The sequence below is a fragment of the Trachurus japonicus genome, chromosome 22 (genome assembly GCF_045865225.1).
Source record: "Trachurus japonicus isolate A0001 chromosome 22, Traja_1.0".
NCBI lineage: Eukaryota > Metazoa > Chordata > Actinopteri > Carangiformes > Carangidae > Trachurus > Trachurus japonicus.
In genome coordinates, this window is record NC_140928.1 from 11,415,353 (window position 1) to 11,442,723 (window position 27,371).

The 27,371-nt window shown below is 41.1% G+C and overlaps 1 pseudogene; it reads left to right on the forward strand.

Annotated features, from left to right (window-relative positions):
- Nucleotides 1-837: 837 nt before the first annotated feature.
- On the forward strand, nucleotides 838-13,024 carry LOC146963573 (uncharacterized; annotated as a pseudogene).
- Nucleotides 13,025-27,371: the final 14,347 nt, after the last annotated feature.

The following is a 27,371-nucleotide window of genomic DNA, read 5'->3' on the forward strand; positions in this document are numbered from 1 at the left end:
TCACGTGATGTGATTGAAAGCCCCAGAACAGTCGGCTCTTTGCACTTCACAATCTCGTGGATATTGCAACAAACAAACTCTGAGAAATTCACAGGTCACCAGAGGTTACCGGGGAACCTGTAAACCAAGCTCATAATGGAGACTAATAAAAGGGTGAAGGAGCTTTTTTTAAATGAACTCTCTCCACACCAGCACTTTCTCTGAAACTTAGGATGCTCTCAGTCTCAATCCAAATATAATGGGAAAAATATTAGCTTACAAGCGACTCTTTTGGTAATTTGTATTCACCCTGTGACCTCTTCTCAGTATTCATGGAAGGTTTGGTGTGGGTGATATCACATATTTGTTTTGTATTATCCTTCAAATAAAAAAAATCCTCATCAAAAAGAAATGAAATGCCTATGGCTCGCTGGACTGACAACAGCAGCAGATTCTGCTTGCACCTGATAAAAATTCCACATTGCCTTCTCTACAAAGAGGATCAGTGTGATTCCTTTGAGAGGGAGAATGTTGAATTCAGCCCCAACATGTGCAGAGCACTTCTGACATATTCACGCTTACATGGATAAATGTGTTGCATAACCAGTAAACCATCTGTTTGAGAAAACGCCAAATAAATACGAGGTAAAGTGGGGCTGTGATGACGTAAAAATGAATTAAGAAAGGTCTGTGAAAGCAGAGTAGATAGTGAATTTGCTGGGTAATTGGTCTGTGAGATAGAAATGGAGGGAAGAGAACAAAAGTGGAGGGCTGGAGAGAAACGGAGTGAGCAGTGGGGGGAAAAAGAGGGGAATAGAGGTGGAGAGAAAGAGCGGGGTGAAGGAAAGACATGGGTTCATGGACAGCTGGCTGCTGGAGGGTAAGGGGGGAGCGGGTACAGAATAGGAGGGGCGATTCCTAATCTTGTTGTTTTTCTGTCTATGATGTCTCCTGTCGAACCTGCTTTGCCCCACGCTTGTCTGAGTCCACAAACACAGCACGCCACCCTCTTTTTTCCCATGCAACTCAGCAACTTGCACGGTCCCAGCCCCTCCAACAGCCCTGCTCCTCGCACAAAGGATAACACTCACTGAGCGGCTACACACACACACACACACACACACACACACACACACACATACACATACACACACATGCATGCTGAAAAGACACACATGCAACACCAGCAACTTTTCCGAATCAACACAAACTGACAGACCCAGACGTTGTGATGACTTACTGGTGTCTGTGATGTGGGAGTAATGAGGGAGAAGAGCTAAGAAATTAAGATTTACTGGCCAGATAACGTGGGCGAATTTGAGTCTATGGATTTCTGAGAAAGGCCTTATCAGCATTCATTACCCTCTATTACATGTGTCAGGGGAGAGGGCAGTGGAATAGCTCAGGTGCACTTTATTATTACCACAACACCAGCACCTCCTACTGGTGGGCAACAAAACAGCAGGTGAGCTCCAGCTCTTTCTAACTGGTTATAAGAAGACAGGAGTGTTTATGGATTGAGTGAAACATGTTCTAGTAAATCCTGTTTTTCATTTGGATTTAATACTCTCCTTGTTTACCACTGAATAACCTTCAATAATGGTGTAATTAAGATGGTCTAATTACATTTTAAGGGACGATAAATTAACACTGTAAAGAAATGGACTGTAATATATTACAGTATATCTAATTGATTATATGCAAGATTTATTTTGAATAAAACAAAAACCAAAATACATTACCATTGAAAACAGTAACAACTAAACATTAAAATCAAAATAAAAAATTATTTGTTATGGCAGCGTTTGAAGATCATCTCATGACTGGCACATGAATTGAATAATTAATGGTGCAAATGGTTCTAATTAAGGATGTTATGTGGTGTTATTTTGAACATTTTTGATGGGTTTTCACCTCCAAGATCCTAATAAACTGTGAATTTAACAAATTAATTAATTTGCCCAACAACCAAACTGTTAGGTGTACATATCCCTTTAAATACTAATCTCCACTTGAAAAGACTTAGAACATCATTACCTTATATGATTATTTATTGGGAATAAAACAAACATTGTAATGATAATTAATAACAATGATAATGATAAAGAAGATAGACGAGGCAATATTAAAGTGAGTAACGTCTCAAAAATCAGCTTGAGTTACAATGCATTAAATCCAAAGGTGCCTCCAATGCACATTTAAAGATACGCAACATCTTCACCTATCAAAACAACATCCAAAATGAAAAACACACATTCAAAATCTGAGCGAACATCATCTGAGTTCACTTTAAGGTTGAATAAGAAAAATCGAAAAAACAAAAACAAACATCCATTGAATAAAACTGAAGTGATGAAATGACTGCACTAATTAAAATCACACACACACACACACACACACACTAGAATGCTGCTCAGCAGTATATAAAACATGCTCATCGGTTAAACTGCATACTACTAACTAACTACTGTTAAAAGGGTTTCCGGTAGTTTTTCCTCAGTCGATGTGAGGGTCTAAGGGCAGAGGATGTTGGTATGATGCCATGTAAAACCCTTTGAGACAAACTCTTTTTAAAAACGGACTATACAAATAAAATTGCCTTGCCTTGCCTAACGAGCCATCATGTAAAACTGTGAGAAGTGGAAAGTTGTTATCTGTGCACAACTGGCATCACAATGTTTTTTTAGCTGCCTTTACCAATGATGAGTTTGTCACCCAACGAGCCAGACTTATGAATGAGCACAGTGTCTGTGTCTGCACATGCTGCAGTTTATACAAAATGAGCCCTTCAGAGGTAAAACAAGAAGGACAGGAAGAATGAACACAACAACAGGTTGAATGATGCCTCTGATCTGCTCTTGTTGAGCATAAATACAAGAGTGGAATTTGCTTTAATTGTCACATGTCTATGGAGAAGCACTAATGATACTCTGTAAAGGCTTCGTAAGTTGTAACTAAATGACGTTTTTCATAGCAGACATTTTTGCCATGGTAGGAAAAGCACAGGTGTTACCAGTAACATCAACTATGGCTCTGAGTCGAGACAGTGAGTCAGCGTGAACAACAACATCAGCAATTCAGTCTGTTAACGTCATTGTCTCTCACCTGTACTTCTCTCACTGTCATGTGTAAATTTAGTCTCTTCTATGAGAAAACTAATCCTGATTGTTTATTCATTTGTCAAAAGGTGATAAAACCATTCATTAAAATTATATTCATTTTGCCATGTTGTGAAAGAAATCTTCACATAACTCTTTTTTCAAACACTTTAATTCGCTTTAATTATTTCTTACAATGTGAGAAACCTCAACAATATTTAATCAATGGATTATTATGAATGCTAACATGATGGCTTCTTAGAAAGTGAGCAAACCTTTTATAAATAACACAGTATTTCTCCGTTTTTCCTCAGCAAGATAAATAAATAAATAAAGAAAGAAAATGTTATCAAGTCTGCAGTTTCATTTGTTTGTAGTCAGTGCCTGGAGAGATGCAGTCCTTGATTAGTATTATTGCTTAGCAACCCATATATTATTATCCTATATTTAGTAGTTAGGCTACAGAGCAACATCAGAGCAAATCTCATCTTGTGTCTACAATCAAAATCTACTCTCTTTTAGCTCAGCTTTTGGTCTCCACCTAGTTCTGTTCTGTATTTTGTACTTAAGCTAGTTTCTAACTGTGTCCCTTCATCCAAGCAGGTAAGCAGGGGAGCTGAAGATCAATATCATGTGCCATCCCAGCGTCATATAGTTTCACACTAACATTTGATACATTTAGCAAGGGAAAATAGCGACTAAACACATGTAATTAAGAATGGTCTATTGCTATCCTATAAGCCATTGATGAGTGATCTATTACCAATTTAAAAGCTTTACAACTTTGAAACCTATATACTGTATAACATATAATAACAAATAAGAGTAGAGGCACTGGTAAAGTCACTAATTCAACCAAGGCCAACTTTCACTTTATCCTTTGGCAGAATTTTGTGGTAAGAAAAGATTCAAACTAGACGACAGAAGTGTCTGTGTGGTCCTCAAATAAGCATGCAACAGATCACTAGCTTGTTCTGAGCGCTTTGATGTCTCCAGTGCCCAAGGCTGCAGCTCTCTTAAAGGAATAATCAGTGACATTTAACTGCCTTGTTGTACAAAATGAACATAATACATCAGTGGGCGTTCGCAAGTGCCGAACAATGCCTGTTGTTGAACTGTGGCATCAGTACTTTCAAAACAAACCATCTGGTCCATTCACTTATTTAGTACTTGAACCCTATAACCTCAGAATAAAAAGGAAGACTGCACTGTAGATGCAACATCTTTCAAGAAAGAGACATATCAGAACTGTTCTCCTTGTCCTCTTGCAGTGGTCTTAACTCATCTGCAGAAAAGAAGGGTATAATTTGAGAGGTACAGTAGCTACAAGATTTAAGAAGTCAGGTCTCATGAAGAACACAGTGAGTGCAGGAACTCACCGTCAGACAGTAATACAGTGCGCTCTCTCTGTGCAACTAACACCAGGTTCTGAACTCAACAACTCTCAGGTTCAACCTTTAGAGGAGACATACATTCATTAAACACATATTAAGAAATGGCTGTGTGGAAATGGCCTCTCGTGGATAGTTTAGACTTATATTTATGGATGTCTGCAGCGAATCTCAGGTTAAGAGAGAGTGTAGACAGAGACAAGTGGCACGTATCAGGAAGTGATGGATTCCAGAGCAACACAGAAACAGGTCATTAGAGACGTGCTTCACATCTGCAAGGTCATTGTAACAACAGATACCGGGCAGGTCTTTCAATGGGGACCAGAGTCAGACTGAATTTGCATATCCAGCAGTCTATAAGCAAAACAGCAGCTGGGGTATTCACTTACTTACTTACTTTATTTTATTGGAAGATTGATACCAGGGATTTGTATGTATCCATAAAGGTACAGATAATTAAACGGATGAAATTTTTTTTTTTCCTATATCAGAGTATTTTCACAATTACTTTGTCAAAAAAAAAGGAAAGCACAAAGATATTGGCTTCTCTGTCCACACCTAACTGATGCAACTGTCTCCTACTATAATAGGCTACGTAACTGGGCCCGGTGAGCTTAGCTTATAAAGATTGGAAACAAAAGTAAACCTAGCTAGCCCGACTCCATCCAAAGGAAGGATGAATAATAATAACAAAGGAAGCCATACAAAAAAACAAAACAATGTCCAAATAGACATGGTTATTTTCTAGCCAGGACCAGTGACCAGAAAGTCAGTAGGCCTACTGCTGGAGAGAGACATGCTGGTTGTTGCCTGTCTCCATGCTATGCTAACTGGCAGCAACAAAGTGACAGTGTGTTTCCCAAAATGCAACTGTTTTTTTATGTGCACAAGATACTGTGACAAGAGCCTGCGATGAAAGTGTGACCTGAATACGTTACTAAATTCCACACGGTGTGTTCCACAGTAAAAGATGTTTTTTTTTCTTACCTTGGTGACACCTTGGAGTTTTGAGGTTTGCTGAAACTGCAATTCTTACTGTTCTGCTATAGTTAAAAGGTCTTTCACGTCAGTAAACCCAGACAGGCAACTTTAGTTATGTTTAGCTAATTATAAAAGTTCTCAGTATTCTTTGTATTCAGACTGTACTTAATTGACACCTCCTAGACTCTCCTGTTAGCCTTGTTGCACCTGTTCGGATGGCATGAGCTTGGCTTTTATCATTCTCATTAGTGTGGAGTGGGGTATTGGAGTCAGCTACAACTAAAAAAAACACACCTTTCTGTCTGTGCTGGGATTTTAATCTTTTCATTTAAGCACTTCACTCAAGGCTAAATCTAATTATTTGTCTTTAGTTCTGCTCTTGCAATGCAATAAAAACCCAACAACAAAACTGTCACTTATTGTCTACTTCTCATGACAAATCATTTCCAAGGGAGTTGTATTGAGCAGATAAAACTTCAATAAATGAATAAATAAATGTGGTAAATACAGGTTGAATATTAATTGTTTATTGATGTTAATAAGGCATATACTGTGTCAACCTTTGTTTTCGAACAAGTTTGTCCCTTCCTGTTGCACTGCAGAAAACCCCAGTCACTGCTCCTCATCTCCCAATCACTTCCCAGCATATATGTACTGTTTATAAATATACGGTATATTTCAATTTTCGCCTATTCTTTGTCAGACTGTCTGTTGTGCTTTCCCTGCTGTGTCTCTCCAGCCTTGATGGCCTGTTTTTTGTTGGCTTGTTGCTGAACCGGTGTCTCACGCCCTGACTTCACCTCCTGTTTGTGCTTGCCTGCTTTTGTCTGCTGAGTCTGAATAAAGGTGATCTCTTCTGAACATTGGAAAGAATCTCTCAGTCGTACATTTGAGTCTCCCCAGTCCTGAGCCGAGACACGAGGTGGATTCTCAGAAAAGGCAGCACTAACACTGGTCTATTTGGGTTTTTGTTGTACTTATTAACAGCGCTGTAATTAGCATGTGTTTATAGAATTAGCAGATTACATGACAATAAAGCAGCAAATCTGGATAATTGATTCAGTTTTAACTCAGTTTTCCATGAAAAAAAAAGTAAACATTTTTTGTTACAGTATTTATGGAATATGAGAATTTCCGCTGGTTTGTATAGATTATTTTGGATATTAGACAGCATCAGAGCAAAAATCAACGGCTCATTGTTGGATCCTAACAAAACCCTCCCCAAAAAATCCACTCAGAGATGGTGTGTGTTCGCTATAGCTATGTCAGTCTGATGCAAAGCCACATTAGGGCTCTATTTATGTCTGCTTGAGAACAGAAATTCCACATGCACTCCTTTCAAAGAGAGAGAAAGTGACTTGTTTGCGAGCAAGAATGAAGATAAAGACAGAGGGGGATACAAGGTAGAGGGAGTGGCTGTTAGCGGCTGAAAAAAGACCTTGACCTTTTCCTCTTTTTCCCACCACATGCTGCTCCTACAGCACACACACACACACAGATACACACACATACAGACAGGCCCTTGGGGTGTGTTTAGCCCTGAGGTTGCCATCTGTACCTGCCTGTTTGGTATGCAGCGGGCTCTGCCCCCAAATCCCGGCAACGCCTATTCCCTCTCAGCTGTTTGTGCCTCTAACTGCCTCTGCTTCTAGCATGTGACACATTTGCATCAATGTACATTTTGCACATACTGCATGTGTGAACATTTTTACATATTCCATGCATTTTCACTTGTTTGCATGTTTGTTGATGTTTGCATCTGTGTGTGGGAGTGCATTTTGCAGCATTTTGTGTCCCTGTATATGTGTGTTGTAAGATGGATCTGATTTTCTTGTAGCATCAGGGACTAATCCTTCAGTGTTTGGAGACCAGCTGTTATGGACGACAGCGAGCTTGTTTTAAAAGCTTCGTAGCTCTCATGAATAAACGTGTAAATTTGCCTGCATCTACATTATTGAGAAAATTATATGTATGGTGGCATGCATGTACAGCTGAATAAACGATCAGGACTATTTTGTCATGCATGCTCTCTGTATTAATGCAGGGTGTTGCGTGCGCTTGGACCGACAAGAATGGATCAGCAGTGTTTTAAATTAGTGTAAAATTTTGAGCATTGAACGCTTGCATGGGAAAAGCTTGATGAGAATGTTCACATTTGCCTCAGATTCCACGTCCCGTCAATTATATTTAAAACTTAATTAACAGATGATCAATAGTGTTTACACTGTAAAGCGACTGGGGCAGATTCTAATTAGAATATCCATACATTATTAATGACATTAGCAAGCTCTGAAATTAAAAGGAGACAACTGCCGCGTTCAATTAAGCCAGCACTCGCAGAGAAAAAAAAAGTGGTGGCAAAAGACTGAAAAATGAAAGAAAGAGAGTGGGTGAGTGAGAGAGGTGTAGATCAAGGAGCAGATGGATGGGAAGTGATGATGATCAAAGCCCAGCAGAGTCAAAGAGAGTTGCTCAGGGTGGCTGTAAGTCATCCTGAGGTTGAGTGACATGTAATAACTTAAGGATATGACTGAGATTAATTAGGATATCTTTGCTACATGAATCCCAGTGTAATAAAGAACAGAGACGTACAGACAATGACCCAAGTTACCTATAAAGCTTGTAGAGAGAATATATGAGCACACGGTTACTGAAGTTAAAAATATTCATCTAAACACCTCAACATTAAAGACTTACCCAGAGTGTTTTGATGATAATGATAATAATAATGATAATAATAACAACAACAACATGACTATGTGCCACCAGAAGCAAACCCACAAGAATTATTATGATTTACAGCAATTTGTGCCATTATTTTCTTACCTTTGGCCTGCCGTTCTGAAAGTTATGTCACTGCTGAGATGAGAAAATAGATGGGGAGAGAAAACACAAAAGGTCATGAGCTCAGACAAGAAGCAGAGCAAATGTTGTGCCACATTATTTAAGCCACTTCCAGTAAGCACCTGAGATATCAGTAATAATCCTATGTTGCGCAAGCATACAAAACCTCCTGCAACATTATCCAACAAACTGTATTACAGGTAACCTCTCAGACCTATGTTCAATCAACGCTTTTGAAAATGTCCTTCCCTCATTGTTTCACCTTAACAATAATGCAATGATTAGGTAGGGAAAGGCTGTGTTTGTGACAGTAAACTGTGAGGTTTTGTTAAATAGTTGCTTATATCACACTTCCAGAAGACATTGAGTTATAGCCATGCCCCTAAACAACTTAAGGATGCAAATCCAATACTCTTTTTTTTTTTTTAACTCTGTTTTTGGTCTCCACCGTCTCCTGAGGGAAGTGTCCGGCATACAGTAGCTGCTAAATGCTCACACAAGGTAGTTGTTAACTTTGGCAACGTGCAGTTAGAGTAAAAACAAACAAACAAACAAAAAAAACAGTATCTGGGCGAGAAAAGTCAAACAATGAGATGAAAAATGTTCTGCAGAGTTCAAGGGAAAAACGAGGTCTTCAATTCAACACTAAGAGGGACTATTCGGAGTCCTTCAACCCACTGTTAATGTAAAAGTATTGATTATAGTAGCTGTGAGAAGTGGAAAACAATCTGTGGCTGAGATGTCTACAACACTTAATGAAATATTTTGTTTGCATTTCTAAAATAATCAGTGGTGAAATTGTCCAGCATTAATAGAAATTATTCAAGCGGTAGAGAAACCTTTTACATTGCTGCTGCGTTGTTGAGTACAGATGTCTTACTACCGCACAAATACGATCCAGGTTATAATAAAATGTAATTATCCTTTAATTATCCTGCAGAATCAGAGCCATTTTCTACACTAATTTCTGCAGTTAATTCAGCCTCGGTGCAAAAGAGAGACTGTGAGATCCAAGGCTGAAAGTAGCCTGTGAAGATCATCTTGGGTTCATCTTGGTTCAGCTGCTTCCACTTGTGTCAGGGGAGTAAGAAAGAAACTTCTGAGGATGAAATGTAAGAAACTCCAACTTAGCTAATTACAAAAGGAGCTTAAACACTCATAATTAGCCTTTTCTTTTGTAGTATTGGGTTATCACAATGTCATGTCAATGTAATTTTAGAAAGAAGTGAAGAAGAAGTGGAAAGTGGAGTTCGAATTGAAAAGTAGCACTTAGAGGTTCAGCTGGGAATCCAAGCATTTAGTCCCCTACCAGAGGTTTCAACAGCTATTATAACACGCTGACGTAATACACATGGATGTTAACATTTCAAAAGAGAAAGCAGCCAGTTCCCTTAGGTAAAATGAGACAAAAGCGGGTGTAAAATCATATAAGAAAGTAAAAATCATGATCTGATCTTCTGTAATGTGATATTGTATTTAAGAAAAGCATCAGATTGTTATATATGAGAAGCGTTGAATTTTCAACTTTACATTAATTTAATTATAGCAATGATTTGGTGTTGATTAATTGTTCAGTCTGATGGTTGGTTGCTGCTGTTTTAATATCTAGTATCCTGCCTAAAATCCACCCGCCAGCATCCCTCAAGCTCACTAATTATAGTAATAATGGCTTGTTTGTTGGTTTGAATGGTGTAGAAAAGCATAAAAATCACAATTATTCCATGATGTGCTCTATTTCCAGTGTTCATGCTAAGCTATGCTAACCACCCGCTGGCAGAGGCGACATACTCCAGACAGACTTTGGAGTGGTATCAAGCTTTTTATCCAGCTTTTGACAAGAAAGAGAATAAGGTTATTTCCCAAAAATACATTATTCCTTCAAATTAAATAGTGTTTCTGTTCACAGATAAAAACCATCACTAATAGATAATGAGATAAAACAGAAAATCAAATTAAATGTAAAACTGAAGGTCCACTTAAAAAAAAGCTGTTCTCTTCCCAGACATTTCATAACATTAACTTCACGGAAAATCGAAGACCGTCTGAGTTTGTTTCTTCTCCGACCATTTGCACTAACCAGAACCCATCGACACTGAATGCAATGTTCCCATGAAAAGACTCGGCAATAAAGCTTTTTTAATTGGTCCTGCAGAGATTAACAGAGTCCTATTGAAGCGGATCATACGACCCTGAGGCTTCAGATGCAGGATGAATTGCTGACAATGTACAGTGAGAGTAGTAAGCACAGATACGATTCTCAGTGTCATTCATCAGAAGGTAATAGATGTGCCCAGTAGGCCAGAAAACAAGAGGAAGCGAGGAGCGGCGAGGAGCAGAGAGGCAGGAGGGATACATTCATTTCATCTGCAATGAAAGACAAGAGACACAATATCAAGACGTTTGGGAGGCCATCTTTCACCGTCTCTTTACTGTGGGCTTGGGCATGACTGTGTGTGTGTGTGTGTGTGAGAGAGAGAAAAGGGTAATTTGATTTTCTGTACCCTGTCTTATAGCAAAGGATGGGGACGACCAGGCAATCTAGTCCACTGACCTTCCAGTTTCACTTAAACTTTCAGCCTTGAAACACTAGCTCTCTCTGTCTGTCTCTTTTCTGCTGCAAAAAAATATTGGTGCATGAGTACATACACTAAAACACATATCTACACACTCACGCACAAACACACACACACATACACACAAATAGTCTCCTCTCTCACCCTCCGTAATTAAGCCTTCATCATTGATTCTGGGGGCGTTTTGGCCATGTAACCTAACACCAGCAGTAGCTTTTCTTGCATTTATAACACAAGTGAGTGTGTCTGTCTTATTTGCTTTGTGCAAGTGTGTGTGTATATGTGCGTGCCTGTGTATGTGTGCATGGGGTCGTGTTTCCTTGGATACACTGATGGGCTCTCAGACTGCTTGTAGCGGTCCATTAGAGATCAATGGGTTCCCTGCTAATTCCTACTATCAGGGCGCCTCTGATCCTTATCTGCTGTGTGGAAAATGCAGTCAAAGCCATTTCATCCTGGCACACACATACAAACACACACACACAGACACACACACATACAAACACACATAGACAATACATAGAGTATGTATGAACTCACAGACATGCTTCTCAGCTGGTGTACGTGAAGATATTCTCACCCACACAAAACAAATCTTCCAGGCGTCAGGTGTGCGCATGTGTGTGTGTGTGCATATGTGAGTGTGTGTGGTGAATGAGGAGATGAATGTCTATTGAAGTCTTAAGCAGAGATGATCATTGCTGTGAATGGGCCCTGAGGTGATGGTGGTTAGAGCGTGAAAGCCAAAGCTCCTGAGCTGAGGATCTGTAGCTCACAACCACAACTGGAAACAGAACAGCCAACATGCAGTAATACAGCTGCAATGTGGGGGAAGCTACTGGGTCTCAATGTGTTTTTACACAACTGCATGTTCCCATTTAAAAATAATTATTTTGATTATGTCTTCGGTTTTACTCAAGGATCACATAAGTCCAACTTATTATAATACTTCCCCCGAAAAGATGAGTAACAAGTCAAAGAGAGCACTATGATAATGCCCCCATCCACAGAGCAAGAGTCACTGAATTGTTTGATGAGTATGATAAAGATCTGATGCTCCATGAATGGCCACTTTAACATGCTGGAGGGGTTTGTGTTTCTCACTGGTCCACAGAGATGTGTTATCTGAGGTATCACTCCCTGTGGTCTACCAAGGTAAATTGGTTAGGGTTAGGGGAGGGGAGAGAGGCCAGACTTAGAGCCATTCAATCACCACAAAATGAAAGAAAATCTACAAGTCTGTGTCAACGCGTCTGGATTAGGGTGAAGTACTGGTGCGTCCTCCAGGAGCCCGACCTGGAGTCTGCTGGTGGGAATCTGGTGACCGGGCCCTGGCCCATGGGACCCAGTCAAGAAACAACCACAAATAAATTACATGGAGCCATCTTCTTGTGGGCTTACTACGCCTAAAATGTTCACCCTACACACTGAATGACCCATACAGAAAATAAAATGTCAATGTAATAGCATCGGTTCAATAGAGTTAGATCATAGACTTCTTTCGAGAACAAACCTGGAGGATTCAACTTTGCCAAGAGTTGGAAAACACCAAACAGCAGTTGACAAGGCAAAAAAGACTGAAAGAGATGTACGTCAACTGTCAGAAAGACACAAGATGGCCACAAAGATGGCTTCTCAGGTGCCAAACACCATCAAGAAGAGGAAGAAGAAGCTCCTCCAAGTAGACTATAAGGAGTTTCAAGTGACACATTTAATCAGCCAAGAGAAGTTCCCGGTGGAGCTCCAGGTGGAGAAAGAAAAAAACAGGGCTGTCCTAGAAGAAGTGAAGCAACTGAGGAATTCATACCATGAAGTCACAAAAAGGTATGCAGAAACCCTCACTGCCAGACAACAGACTGAGAACCTTGAGCATGAGCTACAAAAGGAAATCAAAGCTCATAGTGCATCAAAAGAGCAAAATATGAGGACTGAGCATGAAGCTCTCGGACAAAAGATGGCAGAGGAGTTCAGACTTCTGCAACAAAACGCCACTGAAAAGGAAATGTTCCTGCAGAGAGAAGTGGAGGAGCTGAGATCTCAGTATCACACTCAGCTTGCAATTAACCAAGAGTTCTTCATGAAACTCAACCAGGCTCCCCAAGCAATTATCACCGAACCAACGGGGCAAGGAGAACCCTGTGGTGGAGCCTGCAGATGAAGATGAGACTGTAACAACTTATACATCCCTCCCCAATCCTGCACCAGTGGAGGTTGATGTACCTGAGGAGATCCTCCATGTGAACACACCCAGGACATCAACATGGAAGATAACTTGCCACCGTCTGTACTGGGGCCGAGAAAACGAATGAGAAACCAAAGGAGCCCACATCCAAGCTGATTTTCCCCTCCTCACCCACTGAGATCAACAGACCTTTTCCACAGCAGATACTGAAAAAAAATACAGGTGCCCTTTTCCTGCTATGTCACAATGTCTGCTGTGACAAAGATCATTTTTCATGGGTGAACGGGGGGATTTTGAATCATTAATAGTTAAAATAACTAACTAAATAAAAATAAGATTAAAAAAAAAAAACGCTTCTCCATAAATTCTATTGTATAAAATGTCACCATAAATCAAATCTTTGTAGCCTATATTTATCAAAAAAGAAAAAGAAAAAAAGTGCTTGACATCACATTTTGATGAGTGGGTGGGACTCCCTGGCTGGATCAAAGTTTTTTTTAAATGTATTTTTTATTTGAAAATGGCAATAGTATAAATATAATCTAAATCTAAATAAATAAATGGAGGAGAGTTCAAAAGGTCATGACGTATTCCGGAAGTAGCTCCGTCCGCTGCACCTGCACGCATGGACGTCAGTCTGCTGTTTACCTGGCAGCGCGCACTGTTGTTTTGCGAGGTCGCTCCATCCTCACAACTCGGGTCCCACTCGTCTTCTCAGCCTTCAAGTCTTTTTTTCCAGCCTTCAAGTCTTCACCTTTTATACAGCCTACACAGTCTATGGTCTTCACCGGTTCATCGCCACTGACATCGTCCCAGCCATAGACTGTAAAAAGAATGGACGTAGCGTCCGTGACGTCACCCATTGGTTTTGGGGAGTCGTTTTTGTGACTCAAATATGGCGGCCTGAACAGCGCCATGTTGGATTGGCCGGCCGAGAGCCCGCCCACTGGCCTCGAAGCAGCTGTCCACGGAGCTGCTCAGACCTGTCACTCAACGTTTCCGCGCCCTAATTGGCCAGAATTTTAACCTAATAACAGTAAAACGGTAGAGTTAAAAAAAAATTCACCCCCCTCAGAGTGTGTGCGGGGGTAGAAACTATCGATTGAGACGAAAAAACGTTCTGACACCAGGCTTTTAACATGTTTACTGAGGATGTAAAGTCGGCGATTTTAACATGGGGGTCTATGGGGAATGCTCCCTTCTGACACCAGGCCCCAGAGGAAACCGAGGGGATTGCAGTTTTTTGAACGCGGAAGTGAGCTTCACTTCTCAGACCGACAACTGCCCCCTTGGTCCCAGCCCGTCGCTTGTGGGAGCTACGCTACACCGAGCAGAGGACCTACACAGATGTTTCTCCACACAAGAGGTATCACTCTGACTCAAACTTGGACTATCTCACACACAGAGTTTATTCAAAAGTTTATTGTTGCTGTTTGTGGCTTTGAGAACTTTTGCATTTTACATACTGCTGTTGTTGAACACACTGTATGATTAGGCTCTGAATTGATTTGACTTGAGTTGTGCTTGCTGATTGTTTATTGTGTTTGGCCTGTGTTTACCCCGGCAGCGAGGGTTGGTGGAGGGCATCATATCAGTTGCTGTTGGCTTTTGCTAGTTTTCCTTATCTTTTGTCAGACTGTGAAGCCACAACAACCACTAAATAATGGGAAATGAGTGAACACAGTTAGCCTAATGACCATGCAGAAACTTAATTTCTAGAGTCTGTGTGCCTGAAATAATGGTTTTTATTCATAGCTGAGTCACCATGTTTCAGTTTCAAGTTGAAAAGCAACCCTTTTGTTAGCTATTGTAGTTGGTGGAATTGCTTGCTAATACCAGCCAATATCAACGCAGTGATAGTTTGTGCATGAAAGCATGATAACAGCATGTCACATATTGATGACTAAAAAACAAGACCAAGTGGCTTATTGACTGTTGGTTGAGCAGCCATCTTGGATTTGGGGGAGTGGAGTTCCTCTGATTCTCATTCTAATTTGGGATTTCTAACCTCGGAGGGCATTTCTGATGACATAGGTGACTGGGAACTTGGAAAATCCAACTTCCGAGTTTTAATGGAGTGCACCATGTCTGGTCTCACTTGAGCTGCTCTGTAGACCAGAGGTCTTCTTGGCTTCACTCCACACACCGGTTACCCTACATTTGCCTGTTTCAGGGGGGTGTCCGGTGTGTGTACTGTTCCCTTATCAGTTGTAATTTCCATTGTGTGTCTGCTGTTCTGCTGTTGTGCTTGTGCACTCTGGGTGTAATTTGAAGAGGTGGGTTACTGTTAGGGTAAAGCGATACAGCGGTAAACAGCATTGTTATACGGGAAGCGGAGGGATAACGGAGTGGTCTAGATTTCACAGACGATCTCCAGCTGCTGTTATCGCAGCGAGTGTAATGAAACCTTTAGTGGTCAGAAACAGCGGGGGGACATCCTTCCTCTCCTCCTTTTCGTCCTCATCTTGTTCTCTCCCTGCATCCCTCTCCTCTTGTAACCTTTCTTGATCCTGCTCTCCTTTTTTTTGTCTCTCTCTCATGCATCCCGACTCTCTCATCCTCGGTGTCCTAACCTTCTCCCATCATCATCTCCTGTCTTTTCATTTCCTCTTTCTTCATCTTATCCTTCTATTCATCACAGCGTTTTACCCTTCATCATCTTGTCTGTCCCTCTCTCTTCATCTTTTTTCTCTTTAACCTTCATGGTTTTTTCGTTAGGGACATAGTCTTGTAAGCAGCAGGGAGACACGCAGGGTGAAAGGCAGATGTTTTTTTTCCTCCCACTTCTTTTTTATCGCTTTGACTTCATCTTGTGCAATTTGTCGTCTGCCTTTTTTCCTCCTTTCAGCGACTCAAAAGACATATTTTCGTTATCAACTTTTGTGGAAATGTCAGACACATTTTTTTGGTAAAATTACTACACGGCTCTGTCTTTGGTTGTGCAGCCAAAGTGAAGATGTGCTTATGAAAACGACACAAAAACACACACACACACAAAAAAAACCCCTCAAGATTATTTTGCTCGAGAAAATCCCAGATTTAAGCCTCTCAGACAATTAACCAATTTAGCTAATAAACGAATTTCACAATGTGGCTTGCCGTTTTTGTTGTTCCCCACTCTTGATGTGCTTTTGAAGGCCCCAAGAGGTCTTGGAAGTTGGAGATTAATTACTTTTCTTTTCCGGTCGAGCAAATTAAAGACAGCTCAGAAGAAGCCCTCATCACGTAATCAGCTAATCAGCTTCAACATCCCCACCACCACACACACACACACACACTTACACTCCTCCCACCCTTATCATTAGAGGGCATTCTACGCTCATTTCAGCTCTCAAGATCAGTCCATCACACAGATTAAAAACACAAAAACACTGTTCATTCTTCCACTCGAAAATAGATTTATTGATACAGCTTTTGTTTGATGGGAAGCCAAAGCAGCTTTGAAAGGAGAAAAAAGAAAAGAAAAGAGAAAGGCTTCGTTCTCAGCTAAGACGCTTGCGGGTGTTGTTTGGAGGCCTGGGTGGTAAAAAGCTCAGAGGTCCACTGCTGTTTGAGTGGCTGGTGTTTACCCCCAGGGCAGTGGAGGGAAGCAGGCACAGAGGACTTGGGAACCACGTCCCTCAGCCCCTCCCGTGCTCCTTGCTGCACTCTTGCCGGAGCGGGACAGCGGCGAGCTTTCACAGCAGAGAAACCACAGAGACGCAGGAGGCTGATAAGACTGAAACAAGCCATTGAGTCTGGTTAAAAGAGAAGTTTTTCATTCCTCTATAAGTGTGGGAAAGAGTTATGCCATGGGAAAAAGATATGTGATGGGAAAAAACGTCTACGGTGCTAAGAAAGAAGGGTGCGCATGAAAAGAGATTTAATTAAAAACTCGCTCTTGATGGGATTATTTTTGAATTGAAGATTTTTGTTTCATTCACTGACTGTTTTTTTTTTTCTTTTCTTGGTCTGACCTTGAGTTGCCTTCACTGCATCCTCATCTGATAGTAGAGATCAAGCAGTCAGCACCATCCCTCTGCCTCTCTCCATCTATCCATTTTCCTCTACCTCCCTCCTTCCGTCCACCTCTCCATCTGTCTACTTCTGCTCTCCTCCTCCTCCCCTCCACCTCCACCTCCCTTCCTCTACGTCTCTTGTTACCTCCCCAGCTCCTTTCTGTCGACCGTTCTCCCCTTCCATTGCATCTCTCCATCCTTGTCCCGCTCAGCGCCGAACAAGACTGATGAAAAGAACAACCCATTCTTTATCGCCTTGCCCTGATTCTCATCTCATCTCTAATCTACTGGACCCAGCAATCCCTCCATTCAGCTCAGTTGAACTTTGTGGTATTTCTGTGCGTGTGTGTGTCATTGCCCTAAGTGTGCATGCCCTGTGTGTGTGTGTGTGCGTGCCAAGCTTCGGCTTGATAAACCGATAGCATCTCTCCCTCATCCTCTTCTTCTGCCCACAATGGGCCTCATAGACTGTAATAATGCTTTCTTTCTCTTTTCCATCGCTCTCTGTGGCGATGTGGCACAGTCTGTTCTACAAAAGTAGTTTTCACATCACTATTTTCTAGATTGCCCAATTTTCTCTGTGACGAGTGAGCTGAACATGTGCCCTGCGGAGCCTCTAAATGCCATACCAGGTCGCAGCTTTGGCATGGTTTCCTGTGAAAATGTGAAGGGGAGAAAAAAGAAAAAACTTCGACAATCAGCGCATGGTTTCTTTTGTGCTTCACTCCAAAGCACGGACAATTATGCCATCCGATAAAAACACACCTTTGGGTTTCCTCCAGCGTCTTCACTGATGAGCTTGGGAAATATTGTTACATCTGCATCATTTTGTCCATTGTAATGTCTTCATTGTAGTCACACAATCTAAATTCCCTCTGAATGCACAATCAGTGGCTCCGGCTAATGAATACAGCTGCCTTCTCTGACCTTGGCAGAGATGAGTGAGTCCCTATTGCCCACACATGCATGATTGCACACGCGCACACAAACACGGCAGTGCACACACACACAAACTCACACAACCATCTGCATAAGCACATCGAGCGCCCTCCCTGTCAGCGCAGCGAAGTAAATGAGTCTCCGCTCAATAGTCTCGGCCTCTTGTGGTACAAAATTATCATTGTAGTCATGAGCTGGCGAACCTGTTACAGCCAAATATCGGCTCACCGGGTGTGTTGCTGGCAGTTACAAGTACAAATTGTGTGTGTGCATTTTTTTTTTCTCCTCAGCTAATCAATGTATTGACCATTCTATAATGAGAAAGCATGCGTGCATCTGCTTCAAACGCACTCATTCACACAGGAACTGTCAGTGTCCGGAGGTCAACGGGAATAATTTCTATAATGTAGCTGTTGTGTAAGATTATATTTGTTAAGCTGCTGTGGAAGCTGTCATTTACAGGGCAGCAGCCTATTCCCCCATTCCTACACTGCTGGCTCACATCTATCCATCAACGGAGCGGGTCAGGCCTATTTGTTTGTTTAAAGAATATCCATTTCAGCAGGCAAACAGAGCGTGTGTACATTAGCTATTTATAACCCCAATGAGCATAGCGTGGCTCTGCCCGCTGGTCACAAACGGCCCGTGCTTATGGAAAGCTGTACATCACGCTATGGATTTATATTAGACACAGAATCAAAACATATGCTTCTATTGAGTGTGTGTTAGTAAGTGCTGCAGGAGACGTTCATCATGTTTTCACTGAGTATTTTTCTTATTGCCCCGAGTTATTTTTCGGTTAAGTCTCTAATAAAGAACAACCGTAACGTAAACACTTGTGGTTATGCTTGAGCTGAGCAGAACTGGTGATGATTTTTTCTAATCTGAAGTTTTCAAAGCCTGTTCTCAGTTACCTTTGACCTTTTCACCTCTTTATCTCTTCTATTCTCTGTCTTAACCTTCATCTTCATTCCTCATCCTGTGTCTCTGATCAAATGTCTGTGAGTCATCTTCCTACATCTTCCTGTGGCCTTGTATCATCTTGCCTTCTCCCTTTTTGTTTCCTTTATCGTTTCAACAACTCCATCTTTCACCTCTATTCTGTTTCACACTCACCCACTTACACATTCAGAGGTACAGAGAGTGTATTTTGAGCTTCTGTGTCATTCTGTTTTTTTTCCCTATTGTCCACCAGGTTTTTAAAAGAATAGCTAAATGATTATCACTTGATTGCAACCGTAGCGCTCGGCAACGATAGAAAGTCATCTATCAGTGCAAATTTTCCAGGCCACTTTTCTCGGTAAAAAAAAACAAATGAAGTTATTAGTTTTCCTGTCGCTGAGCACAATTTACATCTCAAAACAACATGTTGACAATATGTTTTAAATGTAGTAAGTAAGAATTTATACTGCATTTGATTGATTTAATATTTGCGAATATGAATCAGAGTTATTTAAATAAATCTAAAATCATAAAGCATACACAGCAGAATAAATCAGAATTCAAATACAATGCACACTAAACACAGATTATTATTTTTTCTTTATGTTCATTCAGGCAGCAGGACATCACACATCACTGTTTATTTCTGAAGACCAACTGTGCATGTTTGTTGATAGAATATTTTGGATAAAAATGAAGTGGCCAAAAACAACATCATACTGGGATACCACCCACAGAAGCTTTAGCTTTAAAGGCTGGCTGGTAAACGATTTCAATGCAAACACTGGCAGTTGGTTTTCCAGTCTGCTCATCAGGATGATCAGGACAGCAGAAATATCTACACAAGCAAGAATCTTTCAGTTTAAATGCTTTGTTGTGCTCACAGTTTTGTCATTGTGTTGACCTGACAAACAGTCAGAGTTTGTAACCATCATTTTAAAGTTAAAGGATGAGTTAGTATTTTTTCAAATTTGTCTTAAAACGACATGACATACTGCATGTACACTGTAAGAGCCGCTGTAATCATTTCTCCCCATCGGGCTATTATATCATCGCTTTGTTGAATGACTACGCTGTAAACAGTAAGGGTAATTATCTATCTATCTATCTATCTATCTATCTATCTATCTATCTATCTATCTATCTATCTATCTATCTATCTATCTATCTATCTATCTATCTATCTATCTATCTATCTATCTATCTATCTATCTATCTATCTATCTAATCGATAAGAAAAGTGTTTTCCTGAGATTAGATTAGGACACTAAATGCCCAATGATTTCCGTAAATTGCCAACACACTTAAGTTAATCTGTGACAGTACTCGCATTACTACCTGTCAAAACACACAATCTTTTTTCTATGGAGATGCAGACAAACAATCCTAAATGTGACAGCCAGAGAAGGAAAGGAAGCCCAGCACAGTCAGAGTCACAGTCTGTGAAGAAGAAAAAAAAACAGACGGGAATATAAAAATCCTACTAAAAGGAATTGTTTTTACCCACTTGCGAATTGAAACTTTTCATCTCTAATTTATAGTCTTCTGTGAAAGCATCGCTTCAAGGCTAGTACAGTGCAATAAATACAGGTATTGTATTAAGATAGACTCAAATTTTAATTAGTTAATTCATGAATTACAGAGGGATTCAAAAGTTGAGTGATTTAAAAGAGCCTTTGCTGAATAGCGAGTGCTGTCATTGACAACATTTTACTTACCAGTCTAGAAGAAACGTTGTAAGTGCAGCATAAAACTTTGATTCTTCACTCACTGAAGAGTTGTCTGCAGAGGTGGAAAGCAACACCAACGTTTAACTATTATGTTTTCTTCTACTGAAGTTAGCGGCTACTAGCCCCTGCATGTGTTGTATAGGTAGCACTCTTTAGAGGGTGGAGGACAACCTCAACCATCTCCCTTTAAGTGACAATTACAATCACAAATCACACAACCACCTGCTCCCATCCAAAAACAAACAAACAAAAAAAACACTTTTGGGGACAACCAAACTTATAAATGGCTGTTTTTAAGTTCAAGTTCAAGTTACCAACAAGCATATTGGTGTTGATACCTTTCAGCTATACTGTATGTGAGTAACCTGTTGTACATCTGAGTTGCTTTGTTAAAGGGATACTTCACCCAAAATCGATAATTCACCAATTTTCTACTCACCGTCATGCCAAGGAAGGGTTTGGAGAACTTTTGAGTTATCAAAACGCTTCTAGAGTTTTTTCCATGTTTACATCATACATCCAATGGTCGAACGAAAATATGGATGAGCAGTAATGAGGTATTTGGATGTTTCATAGTGTATGTTTTAGACGAATCAAAAGCGAGCACAATCCGCCGCCATTATCTGAAAATCTGTTGCCAGCCAGACCCCCCCTGGAACTCCAAAAGCAGTTTGATGACTCCAAAAGTTCTCCAAACCCTTCCTTGGCATGATGGTGAGTAGAACATTGGTGAATTATCAATTTTGGGTGAAGTATCCCTTTAAAGTTTTGTGTGCAGATCTGATTACTCTTTTTCCAATCCAGTTCTCAGCATCTTTCATCTTCTCCTTGCCTTCTCCAAGCTGCTGTTGTGAAGTGACCCTTTTTGCGTCTTATTCACCTTTCCTTTCATCTGATACAGGTGTTAGTACAGCACAAAGCCATGCATTTGATACAGATGCCCTCATTGCCACTTTTCTTGTTTCATCTGAAGTCCCGATTCCTCCTCCCGACCCTTTTTATCTCTTTTTCTGCCAGACCTTCCCTCCTTCCATCCCTCCTTAACCTCTTCCCATCCTTGCTGTTGTCAGACAGGGCTCCAGGAGCCAAGGACAGATGCCCGGGGCTCTCTCCCTGGATGGGACTACTTACTCTGAGATATACAGTTTGGCACCCTCAGTGTTAGATATATGATTCAACGTCATGCCATATTGGCCCGGGAGGATCCAAATTACACATGCAGCCAACATGGAGGGCTGTTAGCTGACAGATGGTTGAAGCATGAATCTGCATTCAAGTCTGCGGAAGCTCGAAGCTTAAGCCTCCTCATGCTTGCACATGACAAACAGTAGATTTGTGTGTAGGTCCTGGCAGTGTGTGGTAATGTGCATCACGTACATACCTGTTTGTTGTGTCGAATATGAGGAACTCTGCAGCCTGATATGTATGCATTAATGAAATCTGTGTGCCTTGGCCTTTGCATGTGTGGACGTCTTTGGGTGTTAGTTGGGCACAGACTCAGCAGAATGCCTCTGGAATGAGAATAAGTGCGGCTTTGCCATGGCAACAGAGAAATGCCAGAACAGACGGGAGCAGCAGAATTAAAGCCCGGCGCTCATCACAGCAGGGGGAGAGGAACGAAGGACCTGATTAAACACTACCATCTCTTCTCCTGGAGCCCTCAGCCCCGGCCTCTTTTCATCTTCCATTTCAGTCTGCTGTGAGATGCTACAAAGTGGAACCAGCTCAGACGCCTGCAGATTCATGTTGGCACAAACCCCCCTTTACGAGCGAGAATGCGCTTTATGCAGATTTATTTTTTATTTTTCGCACGCTCATGCGGCGAAGTCCTGTGAGCTCAGCGAGACAGACACAGACGCAACAGCGAGCCAAAAATACAGTTATGTATACACGGAGCAGCTGAAGCCCTGAAACAAGTGATGCATCACCACCCCTGAGCGCTGCTGCGTATCAAGGTACATGTCAACTTGATAAGTGATTCACAGTTTAAACTTGTCTCCTGGTTGCATCACAGAAATCTTTGATTGATTCATAACCGGTCGATACAGCGGAGTGTCGACCTACGCACACACAGACAGGAACTCTTGACTAAGTGCGGTGATTGATAGCTTCCCATGTGCTGCACAGTAGTTGGGCTAATTGCTTGAGTGTGAACTCAGTAGCTGGTTTCTGGCTCCGTCCCCAAAGTCCCAAAACACACTGGGCTAATCCGTTTCCTATTCCTATTTTTTTTTAGGGTCAGCCGGGAGGTCCACATCTCTTGTTGTTTTCACTGAGGCAGCAGAAATACATAGAGGGAGACAAGAGAGGAAGGCACGGGGTTGAATGTCACCTCAGGTCAGCAGGTTTCAGAAGCAAGAGGTCTTGACCTTTGCTGTCTGACCAGGCACAATCGCACATTTCAATTTTTCTAAGGTCTCTATTCTCGCCAAACATTTACATGTATGGTGCACTTCTCACAAGTTTTTTTTTTTTATTGAATGTACCACCAGCCTCACTCTTCCAAAAACTGTCCTTTTGTCTCTCTCTTTTTCTTTTTCTTTTTCTTTTTTTTTTTTTGGACTTAAGACCATGAAAGGAACAGAGCCCCCCTGAGGGCAAACCCATCATCTGCCTTTGTCCAATGATTTTAGTTTGTCCAATGATATTAGCTGAAAGAAATGAACAATGCCGTCAAAAAAAAAAAAAAAAAAAAGGATCACTCTGTGACCTTGTAAAGACAATTATAGCTTCTCATTCTGGTCGAGCTGATGAGTTTCTTGTAGGTTCATCATCATAAGCTAAATAAAGGCGGGTTGAGATCAAAGCCTGCAAGCCTGACGCGACTTTAATATAATTCATGCTGACGTCCGTGATGTAGGGACCGTGGAGAGTGAGCAAGGGGTACGAGCTAAACAATGTCCAACCCAACAAATGGCTCTCCATATTTCCTCCACTTATAGCTCGTCCTGTCAAAACAATTATCCATATCCATTACTTTTATCACGTCTATTTTTAGTGAAGCTAGAATTTTCTGGTAATTACCTGTGGCAGTGTTTCATCTTCTTTCTTGATCTTTCTCGCGGGAGCCAATACAAAAGTTTTGCTGCTAATAATGGATTTTTTCATTGGCACACCAGAACACCCTCGTCTCAAAATGATTCTGGCTTAATATGAATGGAAATATAATTCATCACATCCCTTTCCCGCTCGAAGATCCTATGGAATATACGTAGAAAAAAGGGAGACAATATTTCCTGAAATTGCAAGGTATTCTTATGATGATTTCATGTCCTCCGCTTAGCACCTCTCTCTCCCCCTCTCCTTTGGTGCACCCTGTAATTTCCCTTGTAATGTGAGAATGATGGAGTCGTGATAATGGCATGCTTTCATTTCATATGAGACAGGAAGACTCATTACAGGCCCCGACATGTTTCTCAACAGGGGAGAGAAATGCTTCCTGCTATCTCCACATCGCCGTGTCTCAACAGTTGTCAATCTTATATTTCCTTTTCATCATCGGTTCCATCTTCTGATTTTCATTAGTGCCAGGGCAGCGGCTCACAGAGCTCAGTCAAGCATCGCTAAGTGTAACTGCTGAAACCTGTCTGGAGTTGCGAGGTGGTGGTGCAGTGCGGCTTCAAACACAGGCAAACTCATCTATTTGCTATCGCCGCGATGCATTAAGAAGCAATCTAAAGGAGGCAAAAGCAGCCGAATTTGACATCACTAGGTAAGAGTGGGAGTTAGTGAAAGGCTGTAAAGAGGACTAAAGGAAAGGAAAAACAAAGTTGGTTCAAATTGATGTTTACTTTAGAAAGATGAGACAAGGAAAAACATGATTAAATGAAATCTTACATCAGCTGAAAGCACCTGTTTAGAAAGCTGGGTTTCGAGTGTTGTATGGCGTGCACAGGGAAAAGATTAAACATGGAGGCGGTGTCGCTACCAACATCTGAGCCTCCTTATTTCTACTGAGTGTCCCCTGAATCAAAGCCAAGTCTTTCCTCTGTGGGGTTTACAATAACATGAATCCTGGCCTTAATAACCCGCACAGGTCAGCACAAGTGCACAGACTCCTCTATCCCTCTCTCTCGCGCTCTCTCACTCCCGACCCATTTCTCAGCCTCTCTCCCCGGAGCATTAAAACAGACAACGGACCTTGGTTAGGTCATGGCCAACACAGACCTCATTTGTCACAGAGGATGAGCATCTATGAAGCTGGATTGTTAATTATGAGAGTAAAATAAAGACATATGAGGTACGTAGGCTGACCCACACACACACACACAAACTCACACATACACATCTTGAGCACAAACTCACACCTTGAATTCAATTATGCAAGCATGCAAACACACACACTCTTCGATGCACATCACTGAGCAGATGCCGACGCACACAAACACACCGCGTGCCACTAAGGAGCTGGATAAAGATGTATTGGAGCTGTGTGTTCCATGACTCATGCTTATTGCGTAATTAATGGGACTCGAACTATGCAGTTTAAGTGGGATTAGTTAACTGATTAACACAAAGGGCACTTTATGCGGTTGGAGGAGGGGGTCGGTGGTTCAGTCTGGGGTTGAATACTCGACATTCTCATCGAAATGAGCTCCCTTTTTTCGTGGGAAGAATTGCTGGATGTTTAGCATCTCTGTCTATTAGTCTTGTGTGGTCTCTTGTGTTGTTGCGCATGAATGCTAAATGCTTTTATTACTGTAATGTAAATGGAGCAGCTCTTCAGCTGCAGCCTACAATCATATGGAGCAGTACGGAGCATAAGTAGTGACAAAAAAATGTGTAAATGAAAATGGAGGCATGTCAGAGCCGAGGTGTGTGAAAGAAATCTCCATCATGCACTAGAAAACTTTTACTTTAAAGACTAAAAGGTCTGATACCCTCTTACTTCTAAAGACTCTGGGTCTCATTCATCAAATGAGAGCTGAACAAACGTGTGTAAACTAGTGCTGTCAAAGTTAACGTGTTAATTTTGGCGATTCATTTTAAACATTTAATGCGTAAAAAAAATTAACGCAATTAACGTCATTTTGTTTTCTTCTGGTGGCGGTTGACCCATAACCTTTGATGTGTGCAGGCAAACCAGGCAAACCGATGTACCAGCTGTAGCGCTGTTATTTGTCACTTAATTAAGTCGAGAGTCGAGAGAGAGACAGGAAATGGGAGACAGAGAGGGGGGGATGACACGCAGGATAGGACCGCTCCGGACGGGATTAGAACCGGGGCTGCTTGCAGTGAAGACTATATCCTCAACACATGGGGCGGGTGCCCAACTGAGCTAAACACCGCCCCCAGAAAATTGTGATTAATAGTTAATTTTTTTAATCGATTGGCAGCCCTAGTGTAAACTGTTCGCATAGAAGGAAATGTACGTGGATTTTGGCATTCAATGATATTTTAGTTGCTCCAAGCTTTTTTTTAGCCACCAACAAAGCAAAAAAATCTTTCTTTTACTTTCATGTCAAAACCATTTCCATTTTACTTCTTGAATGGTTCTTTCGACAGGGGACAAATTCACACCACGACAACTGTTGCCTACTTCCAGTCCTTCGACTTACCTGTCACATTACTACTAAAGAAAAGTATTATAAAGAAAATAAGCTTGATCTCTGCCTCAGAAAAGTTTCTTTCTCTCTCTCTCTCTCTTTGTTTGCGCCATGTTCGCAGGTAGACTGGATTTTGCAGGGTCATTATTTTCAAAACCACTTTTCTATTCCATCTTTTTTTTTTGACATTACTGGTATTTCCCATCTTGCTGCTTTTTTTTTTATCATCATTGTATGAAGTTAATAATTCAACCCTATAATTGTCATGGTTTGCTCCTAAAATGACTGCCTGTGGACTTTATTATTTCCTGTTATGTTTTGAAAGTATTCTCTTGTGTCCAGCTGCCCTTGCCTCCCTTTTGTATTTAATATTGGCCTTGAACCAAATGACTCACCTCATGTACCTGCCCGTGCTGCAAATAGTCCTGTTTGGTGCAAGTGAAAGCGTCATTGAACATCACGGTATCTGCATGTGAAAGACTTAAGATAAAATTTAACTCATCATTATCATCATCATCATCTTTATTGAATGTCCCTTGAAGGGCAATTTGATTAGCAGCAAACTCGATTTGGTAACACTTTATTTTAAGGGGTCCTTGTTCCTGTGTATCTACCTTATTAATTACAGTGTAATTACCTATGTAACCGTATGTAATAACATGTACTTACATTGTAAATATATAGTGTATTTTGGTGTATTTACAGGTCCTTGTTACACTTGTAATAAGAAATGCTTGTGCAGAGAGAGGCCACTTTGGCATTTCTTATTACAAGTGTAACAAGGACCTGTAAGTACACCAAAATACACTATGTATTTACAATGTAAGTACATGTTATTACATACGGTTACATAGGTAATTACACTGTAATTAATTAGGTAGATACACAGGAACAAGGACCCCTTAAAATAAAGTGTTACCCTCGATTTTATCAGAATGTCAAAAAAAGGGAAAAATTACATTTGGACAATTTGTCTTAAGGGATGGTTGGGTTGTTGGTTTCAGGAAATTTGGCCAGGTCTTAGTGCACAGAGCAGCACTCAGCATGTAGAGCAATGACTAATGTTTTGACTAAACACCCCTGAGCAAACCAGTGAAACAAAAATGCACTTTAAAGACATTTATTTGCTCATTTATCACCATTCAGACACATAAAAAAGGCATAGGAG